The sequence below is a fragment of the Scardinius erythrophthalmus genome (genome assembly GCF_964197995.2).
Source record: "Scardinius erythrophthalmus genome assembly, chromosome: 1".
Taxonomy (NCBI): domain Eukaryota; kingdom Metazoa; phylum Chordata; class Actinopteri; order Cypriniformes; family Leuciscidae; genus Scardinius; species Scardinius erythrophthalmus.
In genome coordinates, this window is record NC_138221.1 from 21,186,025 (window position 1) to 21,194,682 (window position 8,658).

Below are 8,658 nucleotides of genomic sequence, written 5' to 3' on the forward strand. Positions count from 1 at the left end.
ACAGCAGCAGTATGAGGAGATAGCAGCCGCATAGAGACAGCATTATCAGCATGAGGGGATGCAGCAGCAGCATAAGGGCTCTCACATTATTTTGACTAGATGAGCTATCCCCCCCAAAACAGAAATTGAGTGTCTCGAACGGTGTCGTCTGAGCCACCCTAATTTAGCAATTTATATTATGGTAAAAATTATTAATTACTGAAATGACTATTCAAGACTGCAATAGCTAAAACATGCTGTTACCTAGAATTATCTGTCTTTGAACTGTTTTGACAGTCTACAGTGTAAGCGCTATGAGTAGGTGACTAAGCGACCTTTTGAGAAACAAGCTAGATGAAGGAATTAAACAGCTTTTTACCAGCGTACAGATCAGCAGAAGCGAGCAGCAAGCATGTATGAGCAAACTGAATGTGCTTTAAATAAGGCGCCTTGTTTGAGCTTGGCCATTGAGCAGCGAGGGGAGTTAACGAGCTAATGCAGCTCAGCTGGAGCAGATCAGCTGAAGGGACAGTGTTGTTAGCAAATAGCATTAGCAGCGTCTTGATTACCTGGCCTGCCAGAACTGACGCTGACGCTCAATTATTGCTGGTTCAAGTGCTGCCGAAAAAGATGCGTCTTCAGCCATTTCTTGAAAATGGCTATGGATTCAGCAGTTCTGGTTGAGTTAGGCAGATCATTCCTCCAGCCATGGTAAAGGACCGAGAACATGATTTTGTGCCTCTTTGAGATGGCACCACAATTAAAAAATAGTCGATCTCCGTAACGGAGGAGAGGAAAGATGGAAAGCTCCTAAAGCTTAGTTCCATAGAAATTCATGGATAATTTGTTTTTTTGTCGTTAGTGAAAATCAATATTGACTTTGTATTTGAAAAAGGATCCTCATATAAGAAACAATACTAAAATTCAGAGTCAGTTCATTTGCATTCGGAGATTGACTACTCTAGACTGACAAAATGCCGGTGGACAGAAACACAGTGAGTTGTTCAAAATCTTTCTTTTTAGTAAACTCTGTGTACACAGACAATGTTCTCAATGCTTGAGTTCATGTGTAGAGCCCCTGGTGATACTTCCCGCAAAGTTTCATGTTGTGTCGAGCCTCCTTAGTGTTTTAAAAATAGCGATTTTTGATGCTATCATAGTAGTGCCCCATTCACTCCCATTACACAGCATTTTAACCTAAAATGAAAGTACGGTCAAACTTAAAAGTGGCGTTTCCATTCTAATTATGATTTTAAACGAAAGTTTGCCTTGGGTAGATTAACAAAAAGAGCCTGGGTTGCATTTTGGCGAGAGTTACCCTTTAATACAATGAACATAGTTATCATAAAATCAAACCATGTTTCAGTTCATAGTTATGTTGCTGTAGTGGTTGAAGATGAGCGCCATTAGTGTTTGTCTTTGTGTTATTGATGTTTTATCCATGTCATATTGAGAGAAATAACAGTGTCATCTTTAATAAAGCAGTTTTATATGCTTTTGTCATCTATTCTGACTCTAATGTGTTTCTAACAGAAAACACTCAGAATAAAGTGAGATGATCTGTTGATGATCCTGAATGGCTTGTTGAATGAGTGTTGATAGTCTGAGGCTCATCAATATTAACAGATCTGCTGAAAACACTTTATTTCATGACAATTGGCTTGTTCGACTTCATGCAGCTCTGCGCAGATCGATCGGTGGCTGACTTGAAGCAGTGCATGCCGGTTAGAAATTTTGTCCGACTTGATACAGCGCCGACACCACAGGACTGTGACGTGTTGTATTGCAAATTTATTAAATGTTTAATTTAGGTTCATGTGAGGCATAGATGATGATATTTCAAAGATTAAGTCAAGCAACCCAGGCGTCGGACATTAACCTTTTGTTATGAACTGCTCCGAGACACGAAGGTTGAGGATCCAAATGCAGTTTTATTTAAAGGGTTATACAGAATCGTAGTCAAAATCCAGGCAAAGGTCATACACAGGCATAGCCTGGCAAGCCAGACCTACATCAAGATGTTAGGTCTGGCAACTCCCCATAGACACGGCTCAATCCGGGGGGGGGGGGGGGGATAAACGGCCTTTCAAATTCCCTCTGCACGCAATAGGACAGCGCTTCTACCAACCAGAGCGTTTTCCCAACAGTGGAGCTAACGTTAGATGATAGATTCAACTTTTGAATCTGGCCGGCAAAACTACGAACACATCTTCCTTTTTTTAAGAATGACTTAAGTGCCGTTCTTTGCTCTTTTCTCAAAGAAAAACCTAACTCCAAGTCATCCAGAGTCTTGGACAAAGCCGATTCGAAAGACTGTTCTCCAGCAGCTCTGCCATTCTTTGTTTTCAAGTAGCAGCAACCGTCGCAACTCTGTCGTCATTATGTTAAGCCCGCCCCGCCTACTCTATACACGATGTGATTGGCCTGACCCAATTTAGGTTTTTGCAGCTCGAAAGTCAATGGAGAGTTGCTAGACTGCCCTGACTGCAAAATACATTTTGCTGCCGTTAGGGTGCTTCTAGATTTCTAGGCTAACACAGGCAGGCAATCCAACAAACAGACAAATCCAGAGGGTGAGGCAGAAACAGGAAAACCAGGACACGGGCAGAGATCAAGAACCAGGAATAACGACAACAAAGGAAATGCTCAGAAATGCAGTGGAATAACGTACAAGAGACACTGGCTCGGCGGAGACCATCTTGTCCTGAGACACTGGCTCGGTGGCGGCCATCTTGTCCTGAGACACTGGCTCGGCAGAGACCATCTTGTCCTGAGACACTGGCTCGGCGGCAGCCATCTTGTCCGGAGACACTGGCTCGGCGGCAGCCATCTTGTCCGGAGACACTGGCTCGGCGGAGACCATCTTGTCCTGAGACACTGGCTCGGCGGCGGCCATCTTGTCCTGAGACACTGGCTCGGCAGAGACCATCTTGTCCTGAGACACTGGCTCGGCGGCAGCCATCTTGTCCGGAGACACTGGCTCGGCAGAGACCATCTTGTCCTGAGACACTGGCTCGGCGGCGGCCATCTTGTCCGGAGACACTGGCTCGGAGGGCATGATGTGAACAGTCTCTGGATCGGTAGAAGTGACGTGAACAGTCTCTGGATCGGCAGACGTGACGTGAACAGTCTCTGGATCGGCAGACGTGACGTGAACAGTCTCTGGATCGGCAGACGTGACGTGAACAGTCTCTGGATCGGCAGACGTGACGTGAACAGTCTCTGGATCGGCAGACGTGACGTGAACAGTCTCTGGATCGGCAGATGTGACGTCGTGAAGCTCTGGCTCGGCAGGGCTGACGTGGAGAAGCTCAGGCTCGGCAGGGCTGACGTGGAGAAGCTCAGGCTCGGCAGGGCTGACATAGAGAAGCACAACTGATCCACGATTGGCTGGATTCATTGACGACACCGATGACGTGCGTTTCAAGTTCATTGCGACAACTTCAGTTCCAGAAATTCTCAATAATGGACTTTTAAAACAGTTTCAGTACATTTTATTTTATTTACTTTATTATTTGTTTCATATTGTTAATATAGGTTTTGTGTACGTTTATTTTGTATGACTTTCTTTTTGATACAGACCTTTTACAGTGTTCAGCTTCATAACCTATTCAAATGAGCATTTTTTAAGAATAACTCAAAATGTTAATCTTAAAAACATACAATCTAATGTGGTCATAATTGTATGTTCCTATACAAATAATGCATAATACATTATGTTCCTCCATTTGTTCATATGGTTTTCTGTATATGAAAATGAATGGTGCTTTGTCTCAAGTGTTAAAAAGAGCTCAGCTGGAGGGTACTGTAAATCCTGTTGCTGAAACCTTCTTAAAGAAAAACACATACCCACCAGGAATAAAAAAAAAAAAACAATTTATAGATTACTTTTACCATTTTGTATTAGCAGAAACACCCATGTCAAACTGCTAAAGTATATATCCAATATGTTCTCTGACACCCTTCCAAAACACCCCTTATACACACACATCTCAAAAGTGTGTAAATACATAAAGTTACTTAATCACTAAATTATAAAAACAATGGAAATCACTGCTAATTAATGTTGAACCAAAACTGAAAGTTGACTTAAAAGGGTAATTGCATTTGTTGCTAACTATTAGTTATAATGAATGGAACAGGTGTTGGCTATGGTCCCATGGTTCCTTAAAGGCACACTATGCATCTTTCCGTTTTTGTCAAACAGCGACCCCTAGAGTCGCTGTGGAGTACTTGTATTTAATGTTACTGTTGTAAATACCACTCGCGCAGAGCCGTCTCTGCACTCACAGCCTGATCCCTTCCGCCCACTATACCGGTACCTTTTCAGGATGGAAGCTGTAATGAGTGGAAATAAGGTGTGGCCCCTTTAAGAGCTGCGCGCGCCCTGTTGAACTGTCAGCAGTCTGTATTGTATGTGCACCTCGAACACCCCGTGTATGCGGGTTATTTCAGTTTTATGCTCGTTCTTATCCTACTTTTGTTTATCAAGTAAAGCTGTGGACGGTAGAACGGGTGACAGACAGTTACACGAGTTCGATTGGGGAATAAAGTGCAAGTTGTGAGATGCCAATCGCCTCCGTGAGTCTGCCTGGCCTCTAATAACTTAATCTGTGAGCTATCCCTATTGTGTATATGTGCAGTGCCGTAAAGCAATTCGTTACATCGCGAGACCTGATATCACGCAATACTTTTTGACGTTGAGTCCGGCGGCCCGCCGGCCCAAAGTTGCAAGTGTGGTTTTTTGGCTCACAGGCGCTTGGGGGTTGCGCGACGACCACCACCATTCAACCCGAAAAAAGTCATATAACTATTCCAATGACTCCGAAGCTGTTCAGTTAAGGTAATAAAGTTACTTAGTTCACCTTTAAGATAAAGAACCTGCATTACCCTGTGTAACACACAACAAAATGGACAACGTAACCATTAATGTGGCAAACAGCAAAGGTAATGTTGTCATGCTGTATTTTTATAAAAAAATAAAAAAATCATTCTCACAAAAGGGCTACAACTTGTCAAGTGAAAAAAATCAAAAAAAAAAAAAAAACCTAGCAAACATGTTAACCACTTATAAGAGAGTAAAAGACAGACGCCGTGCAACTGGGGAGGGTAAGATCACCTGGGAGTACTATACAGTAAGTTGAAGATTGATTTATTACTTTTACGTTTCTGAATTAACATTGTCATGTCTTACAAGACTGAAACATTGGTCATTTTTATTGTACATTTGAAACCCCAACCACCAGCTAATGGATGAGTTATTTGGGTAATCGGGGATCGGTGGCACCATTCACTCCACACCTCTGGGTTTGGAAGAGACCTCCTCCAAAAGCAGGCTCACTACTTCTTCTCTTCAAGGCCAGCCAGCAGGTGCTAGTATGGATGAACAGCCAGGAACCTCTACCATTCAAAATACAAACCTCACAAGCAGGCAGAGACGACCACAACCCTCACAATTTCTGGAGGCTTACGAAAAGCATGCAGAGAGAAGGACTGTTGTACTTGAGTCCCTGGTAAGGCCAGATCTGGAGAGATGGCGGCGACTTAAGGAAAGGCGCAGAAGGTCCTTTGAAAAAAAGATGGTGACCAGCTTGGGAACAATTGTGGAGGAGCTGAAGAAAATGGGAAGACAAGAGCAAATTATACATCTATTAAAGAACCCACATGAACCTCAATAAAATGATAATGTAAAGGTGTTTTCTCTTTTGATTTACACCTTTAACCAAAAGGTCCACTATATTTTTTTTTGTTCCCAAGTAACACAATTTCTAATGACAAACTAATTTTGATCAATAATATACATTTATTGTAATGTTCAATAAAATTCATTTCTTTATTTCAACACAAATTCTGGTTTTTATCATTTGTTAAATATTTCTGTACATTCAAATATCTTTAGAAAATCTTTACTTATCATTTTGAATTTTCACTTTGGTTGAATTTCATGTGGAACAAGGGAATGAGGATCTTCTTCAAGAATACGACAAACTTCTGTGAAGCGAAATGCTCTGGCATCATGCCAACTCGCAGGGTGACCCACACTGATGTGACAGAAGCGCCGCTGACTGTCACAAAACCCAGTTAAATTTACAGAATAAAACTGTTTTCTATTCATGTATGCTAGGGGATTATCACAGTGGGGTCTCATTATAGGAATGTGACACCCATCCACTGCACATACAGTGTGGTGGAAACCTGTTGCGTCAAACCCTAACTTTGACATCTCCAGCCTTTGACCTCTGGGCCAGGAAATGTGGTGGGCCATGTATGTGTTCACATTGCAACAAAACTCATGAAGATGCTTGGCAAGAGTAGATTTTGACATGTTAAATCTATCTGCCACCCCACGATATGACTCCTGATTGGCCAATGTCCAAACGCAGGCAAGAACACTGTTTGTAAGTGGCTCTATAATAATTAGTGTATACAGAAGTGTTGAAATTGGAGTAAAAGTCTATTAATTTTCTGTATTTAAACCAAAAGGCTAGCAACACTATTGATTATAAAAGCCACCCATTACATCAGTAATACATTCAAAGACTTTAGACTTTCAATACAGTATTTTTATTCAGCATATAATTTTCTATAGGTAGTAACTTTAAAACTAAATTGATAATGTGTCTATCATTTGTTTAAAAAATACTTATTACATTTAACCTTTACTCACCTTTGTTGCACATTTTGCTCAATGTCATGCAAAAATAATGGAATTTCTATCGCTTCCAGCTCGTCTGCGATAAAGTAAGCAAACGCCACGTGATCTGCCATGACTGATATAATTGCAGCAAACTACGGCAGCCACAACGTGTCCGGCTTCATATCTCCGTTTGCAGCTCCTCCCTGTCTGCATGCGGCTACTCTCGCCGATCGATTACATCCAGCTGCAGCCGATGTCGAACACACCTAATAGTTCCTGTTTTCACCTCATTTATTATGCTTATGTCTTCAGATCTCCTGTAAATTGACACTTGAAACTCATTTCATTAGTGTGAATATACTGAGAGTAATTGTTGGTTTCTATATAGAGATAAATACATAAATGCTTAGATGTGTCATTTAAAACAAACTCAGTAACTGATAACTTTGGTTTTTACAGATCAGCTCCTCCCACAGCAATCACATCATCAGTGAAGCTCCTCCCACAGCACTCACGTCATCAGTGAAGCTCCTCCCACAGCACTCACATCATCAGTGAAGCTCCTCCCACTGTAATTCCCCAATAAATGCTGGAATATTCCCATCAGCTACAAGTGAAGACGAGCAGCAATGCATCAGGAAGAGCTGAAATCTGTAAAGACTGAGTTTATTAAAGAGGACAGTGAGAACATGAGTGATCCAGAACCCTGCAGAATGAAACACACTGAAGATCCTGAAGAACAAAGAGGTTGGTGTTTATTCTTCATTCATTCATGATGCTGAAGAACATTCATGTTAGAGACATTCAAGCACTTCTTCACATTTAGATTAACAGTTACACTAACAAATAGGTACTGAATTTTCAACAAATGTTCAGTAAAGAGAGGATTGAGGAACTTTCTTTTTTGATTGTTAACATCAGGTCAAACTAAGTATATTTTTTAGCTCTGGTTCACAATTTTATTTTTTTTATAAAATTTTTAGAATTATAAAAAAATAGAATTTTGGACATTTCTCAACATAGTTTACAACATTGTTTTTTTTAAGCAATAAACATTAAACTGTATCAAGTAAATTATCTTTCCAGAATGGCTGACAGGACTGTAATAATAACTTAAGCAAACTCTGAATTATAGTTACTGATAAAGTTGTATTTTTCATAAAGGATTTATATTTATAAGAAATGCTCTGAATTTAAGGAACGAGGGAAATCATGTCAGAAGTAACAGGCTTTAATGAAACATGTAGGACACAGATAATAAAATTGCTAATAAAATTGTTAATTTAAAACCAGTTAAAGCCGCTGTCAGTCTAGACAGCAAGCAAAGTTCTGCAATTGTCATGAATTGATGTCACACTCTGTGCATCTTTTAAAAAAAAAAAAAACTAGAAAAGTAAGGTAAAAAAGTTGCTTGAGAAAGCCTGTTAAGTTTGAAATAGCTAAGAGTCTTAGTTTAGTAATTTAGCTAGAATGTTAGATAGATAGATAGATAGATAGATAGATAGATAGATAGATAGATAGATAGATAGATAGATAGATAGATAGATAGATAGATAGATAGATAGAATATTTAAATAAATAATAGCATATCAGTAAGTTTGCTTTATCAACCAGACTTAATAAAAAGCTTATCAGTAAGTGAAAGGAATATCAATCTAAAAGTTGTTGTCAGTATTATGTATATTTTTATGTTAACATTATTCTAGTTAAGTTTCATTTATCCAATTATTACAGTTTTTCTCAATTGCTAAAACACTAAAACCCATTGGCTGAACAAAGTTCTCAGTTGCCCGAACTCATTTAGCTAATTGTACAGTCTGTTGTCAATACCTTAACCCTCTGGGGTCGACAAACGCGCCGGCGTGTTTTGCTGGATTTTCTTCACATAGTAGCACAATAAACTTAAATTTCTCCGTCATTTATGGTCATACAGAAAAAAGAAATATGAAAAAAGAATCTGTGATATTTCTACTTTTGTATGTGTCCACTTACAATCAAATCAAAACATTGTGCTTTTGTAAAATAAAGAAAATAAACAGGGT